Raw genomic sequence first — 14,792 nt, 5'->3', positions numbered from 1 at the left:
TTTTTTTTTGCACTCATTGACAAGATCGTATGGTTCTTATCCTTTCTTTTATTAATGTGGTGTATCACATTGACTGATTTGTAAGTATTGAACCCAGGAATAAAATTTGTAAATACTGGAGCCCAGGAATAAATCCCACTTGATCATGGTGAATAATTCTTTTCATGTCCTGTTGGATTGAATTTGCTAATATCTTGTTGAGAATTTTTGCATCTGTGTTCATCAGGGATATTTGCCTGTAATTCTCCTTTTTAGTGGGTCTTTGTTTGATTTTGGAATCCAGGTAATGCTGGCAAGTAGTCCTCAGTTTGGATTACAGTGTAACCTATTTTATTTTTTTTTTAAAGAAAAGACCAAATTTGCTTTTTATGCCTAGTATCATGAGCCTGTTTTTTTAATCAATAGCTCTCAACACTTCCACTTCAGACACTGGTTTACCAGAGACTGGAGTCCTAAGTTATCTACTTTCTAGTTGTATCAAAGACCCGTTGAGGTAACTAATATATTAAAAGAACAGTTCAGTGAGTGATTCTCAAAGTGGAGTCCCTGGTACAGCCCCACCAGCATCACTTGAGAACGTGTTACTAAGTGCAAATTGTTGCCCCATCCCAGACCTGCTGAATAAGAAACTCAGTAGGTTGGTGCTCAGCCATCTGGTGTTTGAACAAACCCTCCAGTGAAATCTGAATGTTGCATGCGTAGTTTGAGAACCACTAGTCTAATACAGTAGTTGACACATCTGGCTTTCAACCTAGGCTCACTTTAGGCACTTGTTAAAATACGGATTCTTGGCTCACATCCACACAGAATCTGATTCAGTAAGCCTCAGGTAGGGCCCAGGAATCAGTGTCTTTATATTCTGTGGCAAAGCCTGCTTTGGGAACCTCTGCTCTCACCTTGTATCATATTAGATCGCTCAGTAGTATACATGTAGAATATAATGCATTGTCTATAAAGACAAATGTCTTTATAGAACTCTGATTTAAGACAGTGGCTTGTAATCAGAGATTTACTTCAGAATTACTTAAGAGGACTTTAAAAATTTAGGTGACCGGAGTCTACTAAAAAGCTCTGGTTAGGGGTGAGGAGAGGTGTTCATTCTTGTGTATGTTCCGGGCTTAAGATTCTCAGCCCTCTGAGAACCATGGATTTTTAAAAACAATTTTATTTATTTTTTATTAAGTTTTAAATTTTAATTCCGGTATAGTTAACATACATTGTGCTATTAGTTTCGGGTGTACAATATAGTGATTCAGCAATCTCTGCATAACTCGGTGGTCATCGTGGTAAGTGTACTCTTAATCCTCTCCACCTAGGTCACTTACTCCCCCACCTGCCTCCCCTTTGGTGACTAGCTCGTTTTCTATAGTTAGGAGCCTGTTTGCTGATTTGTCTCTCTCTCCCTTTTTCTCATTTGTTTCCTAAATTCCACATGTGAATGAAATCATATTTGTCTTTCTCTGACTTATTTTTTAAAAAATATATATTTAAAATTTATTTATTTATCAGAGAGAGAGAGAGAGAGAGAGAGAGAGAGAGAGAGAGAATCCCAAGCAGGCTCCATACTGTCAGCACAGAGCCCGACGTGGGGTTCCATCCCACCAACCGTGAGATCATGACCTGAGCCAGAATCAAGAGTTGGACACTTAACCGACTGAGCCACCCAGGTGCCCTGATGCCCCAGCTTTATTGAGCTATTATCAACCTATAACGTTATCTAAGTTTAGGATGTACAACATAATGATTTGCAACTTTATGTTGAAAAATGATTACCATAATAAGGTTAGTTAACATAACCATTATCTCACATAATTACCTTTTTTTGTTTTTGGTAGTCATAACATTTAAGATCCACTCTCTTGGGGCGCCTGGGTGGCTCAGTCGGTTAAGCGTCCAACTTCGGCTCAGGTCATGACCTCACGGTCTGTGAGTTCGAGCCCCGCGTCGGGCTCTGGGCTGACCACTCAGAGCCTGGAGCCTGCTTCAGATTCTGTGTCTCCCTCTCTCTCTGACCCTCCCCTGTTCATGCTCTGTCTCTCTGTCTCAAAAATAAATAAACATTAAAAAAATTAAAAAAAAAAAGATCCACTCTCTTAATGACTTTCAAGTATATAATACAGAATGTTAGTTATAGTCCTCTGTACAGGTCTCCAGAGCTTAGTCATTTTATAGTTGGAATTTTGTAGCCTTTGACCTACACCTCCCCATTTCCCTCACTCTCTGGCCCTGGCAACCCCCATTCAACTCACTATTTCTATGAGTTCACTGTTTTAGATTTTACATGTAAGTGAGGGCATACAATATTTGTCTTTCCCTGTCTGACATATATCACTTAGTATAATGCCTTCAGGGTCTATCAGTGTCACCAAAGGCAGGATTTCCCCTTTTTATGGCTGAATAATATGCCATTGTACATATATACAGCACATTTCCTTTAGCCTTTCGTCTGTCCATGGATAGTTAGGTTGTTTCCATGTCTTGGCTACTGTTAATGTTGCCATAAAAATGGCAGTGCATGTATTTCTCTGAGATAGTGATTTTATTTCCTTTAGATATAAGCCCTGAAGTGGTATTGCTAGATCATATGGTATTTCTATTTTTAATTGAGTAACCTCCATACTGTTTTCCACAGTGACTGTACCAATTTATATTCCCACCAAGAGTGCACGGGGGTTCCTTTTTCTCCACTGCCTCTTGTCTTTCTGATAATAACCATTCTGTAGGCATGAGGTGGTATCTCATTGTGGTTTTGATCTGCATTTCCCTGATGATGAGTGCTGTTGAGCATGTTTTCAGGTATTCATTGGCCATTTGTGTGTCTTTGGAAAAATGTCTATTCAAGTCCTTTTTTTTTTCAAGTCCTGTTTTTAAAATCACATTTTTTGTTTTGTCATTGAGTTGTATGAGTTCCTTATATATTTTAGATATTATTCCCTTACCAGATGTATGCTTTCCAATTATTTTTCTGTAGGTGCCTTTTCATTTTGCTGCTTGTTTCTTTTGCTGTGCAGAGATTTCTTAGTTTGAGGTAGTCCCACTTGTTTATTTTTGCTTTTATTGTTTGTGCTTTTGGTATCATATCCAAAAATTTGTTGCCAAGACCAATTTCAAGGAGCTTTTCCCTTATGTTTTTTTTTTTTGTCTAGTGCTTTTACAGTTTTGTCTTCTATTTAAGTCTCTAATTCATTTTGAGTTAATTTTTGTGAGTAGTGTAAGACAGGGGTACAGTTTTATTCTTATTTTTGTATGTGGATGTCCAAATTTCTTAGCACCAAATTTCTTAGCTGAAAAGACCATCCTTGCTCCCACTGTGTATTCTTAGATTCCTTGTTGTATATTAACTGATCATAATTAATCATTAATTGTGGTCTTATTTCTCAAGCCTTAATTCTGTGTCAGTTGCTTATGTGTTTGTTTTTATGTTAAAAGGATATTATTTTGATTACTGCAGCTTATAGTAAAGTTTGAAATCAGGAATTGTGTGCCTCTGTTTATTGTTCTTTCTCAGGACTGCTATGGCTATTTGGGTCTTTTGTGGTTCCATATGAATTTTAGAATTTTTTTCTATTGCTATGAAAAATGCTATAGTAATATTGATAGAGAATGCGCTGAATTGTTAGATGGCTTTTGGTAGTGTGGACATTTTAATAATATTTATCCTTATCCTCAAACACAGGATATCTTTAATTTGTGTCTTCCAGTTTTTTTCACCAGTCTTCTAATTTTCAGCATGTACTTGCTGCCTTCGTCAAATAATAATTCTTAAGCATTTTGTTGTTTTTGATTCCATTATAAATGGGGTTGTTTTCTTTGTTTTTTTGAGGTAGTTGGTTGTTCATATGTAGAGGCAAACAATTTTTGTTTACTCATTTTATATCCTGCAACTTTACTGAATTTATTCTAACAGATTTTTGGTGGAGTCGTTCAGATTTTCTGTGTATAAGTTTACATCATCTGCAAATAGAGACAACTTTCCTTCCTTTCTGACTTGGATGCCTTTTGTCTTTTTGCCTAATTGCCTTAATTAGACTTCCAGTACTATATATAGGAGTGGTGAGACTGGGCATCCTTGCCTTGTTCCTTATCTTAGTGAGGAAGCTTTCAACCTTTCATTGTCAAGCATAATGTTAGTTGTGGGTTTGTCATATGTGGACTTTATTATTTTGAGGTGTGTTCTTTCTGTTCCCAATTTGTTGAGAGTTTTTGTTATGAACAGATGTAGATTTTGTCAAATGCTTTTTCTGCATCTGTTGAGAGGATCATTTTTATCCTTTATGAATGTGGTTGTATCATGCTTACTGATTTGTGGACATTGAACCCTCCTTGCATCCCAGTGTTAAATCCCACTTGATCATGGTGTATGATCCTTTTAATGTGCTGTTGAATTGGGTTTGCTAAAATTTTGAGAATTTTTTCACCTGTGTTTATCAGGGATATTGGCTTATGTGCTTTTGTAGTGTCCTTACATGGCTTTGGTATCTGGGTAATGTTGGCCTTGTAAGATGAGTTTGGGAGTACAGTTTTTTTGGAAGTGTTTGGGAAGGATTGGCATTCATTCTTTTCTCAGTGTTTGGTAGAATTCACCAGCAAAACTATCTAGTCCTGACCTTTTCTTTGTAGGGAGGTTTTTGATTACTGTTGCTATTTCCTTGCTCCTGTTGGGTCTGCTCAAAGTTTCTATTTCTTTATGATTCCATCTTGGTAGGTTGTATGTTTCTAGGAATACATCTGTTTCTTCTAGATTGTCCAATTTGTTGGCATCTAATCATTCAAACTCATGACTCCTGTTCTTATAGAACCTTCTGCAAGCTGGATGAAACTCGTTTGGAGATGGATAGGGTCCAGAAACTGTGTAAGTGATGGAATATCTGCCTTTTGCTTTGAAATAAGCTCATCTGGAGAACCTCTCCCAGCTCTGGGTCCCTGTCTCCTTTGTATTTTCCTGCATATAGTGGGTGTACTACAATTGTCAGTATCCTGGTTGTAGAAGAGTTAATGTTTTCCATTACCAGGCACTGACATAGGCAGTAGGGGAAATCTGGTTCATTTTGTTTCAAAATACACCATACCTCAAATAAGTACAAACAGCTGCAATGCGGGATTGGGGCCAAAAGAAATCAGTGTGGTGCTACAGACTCCAGCTGAGAGGAGTTCATGTAACATGGATCTGAGATCAGGCTCCAAAACGAAACCATCAGGCCCCAGCAGGAGAAGAGTCCTTGCTTGTCATCCCGGTCGCCTCCACAGCCACCACTCAAACAGGGATGGCTCTTGAGAGAGGTGACCGTTTCCTCTTCCCTCTGGAGCCGCTCCTTTGCCGTGGACTGAGCACACCACACTCAGTTTCCGGGAGCCCAGAACCACAGTAGGGTAAAATGAAGAAATCTTGGAACACAAAGGATTTATAGATATGCCTGCTTATTTTATCTCCATGACTTGGCTGAAAACGGCAACCACACGAACCCCGGCCCTACAGCACACTCCTTCCTTTTTAAGCCCCAGGAAATTCTTGGTCAGGTAGAAAAACTGCAGCCACCGAGTCTGGTTGGTTGTTTTTCCTTCTCCCAGATTTTTCAGGTAACATCAGTTTGGCAACACTGTTTTTCTTTTTCTGCTTCCTTTTATACCAGAATTCTCTTTTAAATTTTATGCTGCTTTCTCTTCTCTTTGGCCTAGCCATACAATACCTTTCTACATTAATGAGACTTTTTCTGAATGACACTCTCCATTCTTTACATATTTGGATTTCCCCCTGTGATGTTTCTGGACAAGTAGGACAGCATTTTTCAGACTGATGGTTAGATGGTCAGAAGTCTTTCAAGTGGTATCTCACAGCTGTTTTTAGGTCTCCAGCTGGTTTTTAGGTCACATCTCAGGCATTGGGGTTTTGCGGCTACTTTGTGGTTTTATTATCTCGTTGCAGTTTATGAAAAAGGCTTCTTTTCCTTTCCATTTTCTGCTGCTTTCGTGATAAACAGCTTCACAAATACTTTTTTAAAGATACCCACTGTCACATTTAAAACCCTTTCATAAAAGGACAAGAGTTAGACTACCATTCATGTAAGTTAGGGAGGGGCCCTTTTTTGTTTGTTTGTTTTCATAGTTACTAAATCATTGTGAACTGAGCAGGACCATTTAATTCCCTTTGCTTCACATTCCTGATTTCTTCAACAGAGATGATAATATTTGAAATGTTACTCATAAAATTGTATTAATGAACGAGGCCAGCGTTTCCTCACCGACCTCTCAAGTTGGCAGAAACACCTTCGTGAATTCTCAGGAAAGGAAGGTATTTACATATCCTCAGCCCAGCTGGGAATAATTCACGCTGTAGCACAATAGCAGTGTTCTCGAGGTTTCCCTCTATACTTACTGTTCTAAAGAAGTCTGTTTTAAAGAGATATTGCCAGGAGGGACTTCGCTGAGGGAAAGTGGAGTATGTGGAGAGCAGGAAAGGAAATTAAATTAAGCGCCTCATTTTTCCCATGGCAAAGTAGATAACTAGTATTGTATTCAACGGCCTTTATTTTTTTCCCCTCCTCAAAACTTTGGGCAGGATGTCTAAGTCTAGACTTAGGACGTACAGGGTTTTGTTTTTTTTTTTTCTTCTTCCTTTTCCCCAAAGGTAACTTACCTCCAGTTTAATTAGAAATTAGTGAAGGAAACTAGGTTTCTTATTTGGCTCTTGGAAATTCGAAAATAAATAACACGTTCGTATTTTTGAATTGCACGTTGTGGGCCAAACAGCATCTGGAAGCGATTATTCTTGCTGGTAGGCAGCAGAAATTTCATAATCCACCATCTTCAAAGAACGTGGTCCCTTGTCACATTTTCCCTATATCCTGGACACAGAAGACGTCTTAAGGCCACATTGCTGGGATATCTGCCTGTTTCTTTGTTTTGTGTTGCATGTAAATGTATCTCTTTGATACTATAACATCTTTCGCTTTGAAAATAAAGCAAACCTTGGTCGTATGATGCTGCCTGCACTGTTTGCTGTGGTCCAGACTTCTCCTTTTTCAAAAGACCTATTTGACTTTTGGCAACGTGCCTCTTCTACTCAGCCATTTGTCTGAGACGTCTTTTCCTGTCTTCTCTAAAATCAGGCGCATGTGTGTCTGGGGTAGTCATGTAATTTGTAACAATGACTCCTGACCAGATTAAATTTTGAAAAATTCAATTTCTTCTCCGGCATGTCTATTTGTATGTTAAACGGTGACACAGGAACACTTCCTTCCAATTAGACACATTTTCCTTTCTATGGTGGGGCTTCTGCTGCTCCTGCTTCCCCCCCACCCCCCTTTCAGACTTACAGAAAAGTTGCAAATAGAGTACAGAAGTACGAAGGGAACTTTTATCTCACTGAGTCAGTTAAGAGCGAATTGCTGACACGATGCCTTAACACCTCAAATACTTTATATTTCCCTGCATACAAAGATGTTCTTCACGTAGTCACAAAACCACCATCAAAATTAGGAAACGAACATCATCATTGTCATTATATGCCAGCTAATTTTCAGATCGCTCCGAATTTTCCCCAGGTTGTCTCAATAAGATCCTTTAAAGCCAAGGATCCAATCCTGAATCTTGGGTTGTATTAGTTTCTCATGTCTCTTTTTCGTGTCCTTTAACATGGAACATGGAACAGTTTCTCGGTGTTTTTCCCCCTTTTGTGACCTGATCTTTTAGAGGTTATAGGAAAGTTATTTTGTAGCATGTGGCTCGGGTTGGGTTGAACCCGTGTATCCTTCTGATTAGGTTCAGATTTGGAAACTTTGACAGGAGTGTCACAGAAGTGATGCTCTGTTCTTCTTATCGGGTCCCGTCAGGCGGCACATGTCAATTTATTTCAATTTCCCGTGATGTTCACTTTGATGACTTGATTAAGGTGGTGTCTTCCAGACTTCTCCACTACAAAGTTACGGATTTTCCTTTGTAATTAATGAGAATCTTGTGGGAAGGTTTTTGGGTCTATGTCAATATCTCATTTCTTGCCAAACCTCTATTAGTTTATTTATATTAAAATGAACTCATGGATTTCTATTTTACTTAAAAGGTTATAAATTTAACCTTTAAAGGGTTATAAATCTGTTATTGTCATTTATTTTGAAGCTTAAAATTTTTATTTTGGGTCGGGAGGGTGCCCTTCAAGCAAATTTCCTTGTTCTTTTAACATGTGCCCATAATTCTTTGAGTGCTGTCTTATTTTCTGGCAAAACAGGATATTCTGAGTGATCAGTACCACCTCAGGGCTTAATAATAAATATATATGTATTATCTTTGTATGCTTTTCAAAATGGGGGGATATATAGATATATAATTTCAATACAATTTAATTTTTATGGTATAAAAATTGTATACATTTTTATCATATAAAATTAAATCGTATGTAAACATTGTTTTCATAACTCGATTGGCAAGTATTGTAATACTGAGTGTTTAGATTGTTTCTGAAATTTGCCATTCGTATATGATAGTCCATTAAGTATCCTTGTAGCAAAATCTTTGCCCTTAGTATTAGTTCTTTACACGGTATAAATTCCTAGATGCCCCCATTGACAGTAACTTTTGCTGTTACAAACTGTTATTCTGGGCGGAATCACTTTTCTTATCATGGCCATAGACTTGTATATTCTGGCCAGCTATTTGGATACTTTGCCCCCTCTCCGATTTACTCTCTTTTCTTCCCTTTTTCCCTTCCCCTCACCTCTACTAATATGAATATGTATGCTCACATTCCTTCTAAGCCATTTGGGAATTCTGATTTTAGAAACATGCACTTGCTCGTAGAAGAAAATATCTTCTGTCTCCTCCATTGGCTGTATTTGGTGGAGTCCAGCTTGGCCCGAGGCTTGGTTATAGAGGTTGTAATTCTCCTTGTCTTGAAACTTACATACTGTGAATACTCCAGCTTGGCGCAGAGGCTCTCTCCTGAAACATTCCTCAGTAAAATTTATCTGTGCTATGCTTCAGGGTATTTCCTCTCTTGGATGCAGATCCTAAATCCCATTAGTCTTTGCACTAGTGTGGATGTTCTATACAAATGACTGAGGGTCCTGGTGTGAGATAGCAAGACCAAGAGCTTAGACATTGTGGGTGTTGGGCTGTGGAAAGAAACAGGGTAGCAATAAGTCTGTCCCTTATCCAAAGAGAAATTTGTCCTACCTCTCGAGAGGATTTTCTTAGTCTTTTTAGTTTACTTTTCTTCCTTCATTTCCATCTCTTTTCTCCCTGCTCTCTCGTGATTGAACACACTCACTTACCATTTTTCTCTAACTCTGAAGTCTGTAATTCTAGCCCATTCCTGATCCACTATTACTAAACTACCCCCCTTCCCCCTTTTTCCAAGAATAGGACACAAACTAGCTTGAGTTTGAGACTATATACGGAGTATGGCCAACACATCTCTCGCCTTAGTAGTGACAACGATTCTGAGATTTTTCTGCCAATTGTGTTCTGACAATTCCTGGTTCTTTTGACACATTTCAGGATAGTGTCTGTCCCTCCCAGTCAAGAACACTGTTCACAAGTGAAAACTGTATGCCACTATATAGCATTTGAAATCAGCACGGTGCATTTTTTTAAAATAATTTTGGGCCAGTCTCTTCAGTCTGTAGAATACTGGACTCTGAACTGATAAGATCCATGTAAAATAGGGCGATTGTGATGCTTTTGTTTCTCCTCCTGCAGGCAGCGTGTATTCCTTCCTTGGAATGCGTCAGCTGAGTGCCATATGGAAAGAATGATAGACTTTTAGGCCAAATGTAGAATGAAAGGTCTGATTGAAAAGCTGGAGAAGCAAATGGAAAAACTGATCCTATATGTAGGAAAAGACTGCAGAACACGAAATATATTGTCTTCAGTGAATATATTGAAGCAAGATCTTGGGCCTGATACTTTGAAGAGGAGAGGAGAGTTTCTGCTGCCACAGGTAGAGATGGTATTTTAAAACAAAACATGAGGAAATGATTTGGTTTCTCAAGTGCTTTTCTGATTTCTTTGTTCTAACTCTGCATGCGAAGCAGATGGACTGAGAGTGATCACAGCTTTCTTCGTCCCAGCTGGACCATTTGCCTCACTGGTTTTATGGGAAGCAGTGGTAAGGATAGAAAGTTCAGATAAAAAACATAGCATGGCCCCATAGGCACCCTTTATAGGCTTTTGGAGGCTGAAATTCTCCTTTTATTGACTTTAGAAATAAGACAGTATTGATTGACTCTCAAAAGGTGAAGAATGTTTTCCTTTTTCTTATGATTTTCTGGAGTTTCTTATTATGGTTTATATGCATTTCAGTTTACATTCATTCCAGTTTATATGCATTTCATTTATGTGGCTTTTCTTTTGATAGTTTTAATAACTCCATTTTTTTTTTTTTTTTTTTTTTGGTCCTGTTATGGTCACAGGTATTCTGTGTTGACACGGACACCGCTTATGCTGACTCTCCTGAGCACATTATTTTGATGTTTCACATGATTAGTTGCATTATGTCATCAAGTGGATTTTTCAGGGTGAAATAGATCCTGATTATATTGAATAAGAGTGCCTTGTTCTTGCTGTTGCAAATAAATGATGGTTTGGGTGAACGCATGCTTTTTGAGTCATCCTATATTTCTGACAAAATCATGAAAGTTGCTACCATCTTGTCTTCTCTTGTGGCCAGGGTGGGTCACAAGAGAAGGTGAGCCACCAATGGGTGGCTACGTCCAGTCCATTTGTTCCCCCCTGTGATTTGATTCTTTTTCATCAATTGGATTTTTTTTTTAATGGGAATTCTTTTAACTCTTGCAGTCTACCAACTTAACAAACTTGTGTTTTGATTGTAGGTAGCGCACTTCATATTTTTCCTGGAATGTGGTGAGCTCTTCCCCCCCCCCTTTTTAATTGTGGTCACCTATATATATAACATAAAATTTACTATCTTAACCATTTTCAAGTTTAGGTAGTGTTTAAGTATATTCACATTGTTGACAGATCTCCAGAACTCTTTTCATCTTGCAAAACTGAAACTCAGTACCCGTTAAACAACAAGGCCCATTCCCTCCTCTCCTAGACCCTGGTAACCACCCTTCCCTCTATGAATTTGACTACTCTAGGTGTCTCATATAAGTGGAATCACAAAGTACTTGTCTTTTTGTTACTGGCTTATTTCACTTAGCATAATGCCCTTAAGGTTTATCCATGTTGTAATATGTGTCAGAATTTTCTTCTTTTTTAAGGCTGAATACTATTCCATGGTATTTCTATACTACACTGTTCATCCATTCACTTGTTGATGGATCCTTGAGTTGCTTCCACTTTTTCGCTATTGTGAATAATGTTGCTACGAACATGGGTGAACCAGTATCTCTTTAAGAACCTGTTTTCAATTCTTTTTTTTTTATTTAAAAAAATTTTTTTTAATGTTTTTATTTACTTTTGAGACAGAGAGAGACAAAGCATGAGCAGGGGAGGGGCAGAGATAGAGGGAGACACAGAATCCAAAGCAGGCTTCAGGCTCTGAGCTGTCAGCACAGAGCCCAACGTGGGGCTCAAACTCACGGACTGCGAGATCATGACCTGAGCCAAAGTCGGATGCCCAACCGACTGAGCCACCCAGGTGCCCTGATTTTTTAAATGTTTATTTATTTTTGAGAAAGAGAGAGACAGTGCATGAGCAGGAAAGGGGCAGAGAGAGAGACACACACACAGAATCCAAAGCAGGCTCCAGACTCTGAGCTGTCAGCACAGAGCCTGATGCGGGGCTTGAACTCATTGAACTCACGGACCACAAGATCATGACCTATGCTAAAGTTGGACACGTAACCGACTGAGCCACCCAGGTGCCCTGATTCCTTTTTTTTTTTTTTTTAATGTTTTATTGATTTTTGAGAGAGCACAAGTGGGGAAGGGGCAGAGAGAGAGGGACAGAGGATCTGAAGAGGGCTCTGCACTAATAGCAGCAAGCCCGATGGGGGGCTTGAACTCACAAACTGCATGATCATGACCTGAGCTGGAGTCAGACACTCGACTGACTGAGCTTCCTGGACGCCCTCAACTTTTGGTTATATATCCAGAAGTGGAATTGCTGGGTCATATGAGAATTCCATGTTTAACTTTTTGAGGAACCACCATCCTGAGCTGAGCCATTTTACCAGCAGCACATACAGTATCATCAGCAGTAAAATAAAGGCTCCAATTTCTTCACATCCCTGCTAATACTTATTTTCTGCTGTTTTGGTAGCAGTCATTCTAACGGATGTGAGGTGGTATCTTGTAGTTTTGATTTGCTTTCCCTCATTATTCAGATGTTGACTGTATTGGCCTGTGTCTTTTGGCCATTTGTATATGGAGAAATGTTCAAGTTTTTTATTCATGTTTTAATTGGGTTGTTGGATTTTTTTTGTTGAGTTGTAGGAGTTCTTTATGTATCCTGGATATTAACTCCCTTTTAGATTTAGGATTTGCAATATTTTCTCCCATTCCGTGGATTGTATTTTTACTTTTTTTTTTTTTAATGTTTATTTTTGAGAGAGTGTTAGTGGGGGAGGGGCAGAGAGCGAAGGAGACAGCAGATCTGAAGCAGGCTCTGTGATGTTAGCACAGAGCCCAACGCGGGGCTCGAACTCACAAACCGTGAGATCATGACCTGGGCCAAAGTCAGAAGCTTAACCAACTGAGCCACCCAGGCGTCCCTGTATTGTTACTTTTTGTTTGTGTCCTTTGCACAGAAGTTTTAAATTTTGATTTAGTCCGTCTCATCTGTTTTTTTGTGGTGAGCTCTTTAAGTCTACGAATTTAACATCTTTTAAGAAAAGTTTGCTTTTATTGTGAAATCACTGTTGTGCCATTTGTCCTTCTCAGATATACCAGTTATCCTTAAATTGAATCTCTACTTTCAGTGCTCCCTAGCCATAACATCTAAGGAGTCTAGTAAATTCTATTATTATAAGTGCGTGTGATTTTTCTCAAGCTCATCGTCCATGGCGTCAACTTGATTTTCTGTAGTGGCATTTCTGCCTGCTGTAGTTTTAAACTTACAGTGTCAGCGGTGATATTATTTTTCTTCTTATTTTTTTTGCTTTTACTTTTTAAAGTTACACATGGTTGCATTTTTTTTTAATGTTTATTTATTTTGAGAAACACAGAGAATAAGTGGGGCAGGGGCAGAGAGAGAAAGAGGGAGAGAGAGAATCCCAAGCAGGCTCTGTGCTGTCAGTGCAGAGCCTGACGCAGGGCTTGATCCCATGACTGTGAGATCATGACCTGAGCCGAAATCAAGAGTTGGACACTTAACTGACCGAGCCACCCAGGTGCCCCTAAAGTTTTACATGTTTGTGATGTAAAGTGTCAAGCAGCTGTATGAGGCTTGCTCAAGAAAAGGAACTCCTTTCTCCCTACCATTGTACCCTTGCCATAGCTAGCATTTTTAATTGTTTTAGTTACTTTGTTCAGTATTTGCATTGCACCTCCGAGATTTTTTACTTCTACTTTTTGACATATTAGTTTTAAATACTTATATATATCCCACGTGGAAGATGTGCCTTACACATATTCCCATCTATACCTCTCCATCCTAATATAGTTAGGTCGTGATTTTGATTAGGCCACTACTCAGTGTTAATGCCATCATGACCTTGTTAATGTTAATAGTCGAGCCATCTAGAATTTTAGAAAAAGAGTCCTTTTTCCTCTTCTGCAAATTCTTACAAGAGGAAAAAAGTTTTAATCATTCTTTTTATATTTACTTAGTCTTCTGTGTGCTTAGCATTCTGTGTACTCATTCAGTCCTAAACTCTGTCAGTTCTAGAAGTCTCCTCTCAATAGATCCAGGTTGGACAGTTATTCCATCAAGGCTGCTTTTTGAGTCCTATTACCTGTCATCCATTTATGCCAGAAATTCCTTTTGTTTTACCCTCCTATTCCTGTATTACATGCTTTTCTTTTTCTCATTTTCCTCCCTGTTTTGCCAAAGAACATCCTCCAATAGAATTGGAGGTTGTAAATCACTTGCCTCATTGTCTTTTAGCTTCCTGGTTGCTGTTGAGAAGTCCAAAGACTTTCTGATCCCTAATTCTTTGTTTATGAGCCTCCCTCACCAACCCTCCCCCTCAGCCCCCCCCCCATTTCTGATTGGTCACAGGATTTTTTTTCTATCCCTACTGTTTAAAAAGTTTCCATGATGGTGTGCTTAATGTGGGCGTATTAAAATCAGGTGGGCAGATAGGCAGGCACTCAGTAGACCCTAACAGTCAACAAACTTAAGACTTTCTACTTGAGGTAATGTTTCCAGGTATGTGACCCTCCCCTCCCCCACCCCTCCCCACCCTGTTTCCTTTATTCTTTCATTCTGGAGTTGCTTTCGATTTAGCCTTTGGATCTCCTGGGCTGCTCCTCTACCATTTTCCTTCTTACTGTTCTCTTTTCCCTTGTTTTTTGCTCTACATTTTGGGCAAGTTTCTTAACTTGATATTCCAATCCTTCTACTACTGCATTTTGAATTAGCAGTTTCTAAGTATCCTGCTTTTGTTTCAGTGGGTGCAATGTCATCTTTCTGATGTTACTACTGCTAAATGTTTTCATCTGCTCAGATTTGAGAGCAGAGTCTTAGTCCTTAGGTGAAGGACTGAAGCCTGGCTTCAGATGGTGGTTAGCTTTGGTAGGGGGAATAAATACCAAGACAAGCTATAGCTATGACCTCCCTGTATCACATCTTCTTGTTCTCCAGGTTTGAGGTTCAGAGTTTTTTTCTGCTTGGTTTCTGCCAGACTGTAGAGCTCTCTGCAGAAGGATACCACAAATTTCAAGCCTGAAGA

At 39.0% G+C, this 14,792-nt stretch overlaps 1 protein-coding gene across 1 annotated transcript in view; it reads left to right on the top strand.

Annotated features, from left to right (window-relative positions):
• Positions 1 to 14,792, top strand: part of LPAR1 (lysophosphatidic acid receptor 1) — a 134,732-nt gene that overhangs the window by 32,902 nt on the left and 87,038 nt on the right. Inside the window, exon 2 of the mRNA XM_040481949.1 lies at positions 9,691 to 9,931. The gene's annotated coding sequence lies outside the window, so the exon portion shown is untranslated. The remainder of the gene's footprint in view (positions 1 to 9,690; positions 9,932 to 14,792) is intronic.

The sequence above is a fragment of the Herpailurus yagouaroundi genome, unplaced genomic scaffold (assembly GCF_014898765.1).
Source record: "Herpailurus yagouaroundi ecotype Mexico unplaced genomic scaffold, PumYag 160, whole genome shotgun sequence".
Lineage (NCBI taxonomy): Eukaryota > Metazoa > Chordata > Mammalia > Carnivora > Felidae > Herpailurus > Herpailurus yagouaroundi.
Note: the sequence above shows the minus strand (reverse complement) of the source record. Positions and strands in the feature narration are given on the sequence as shown.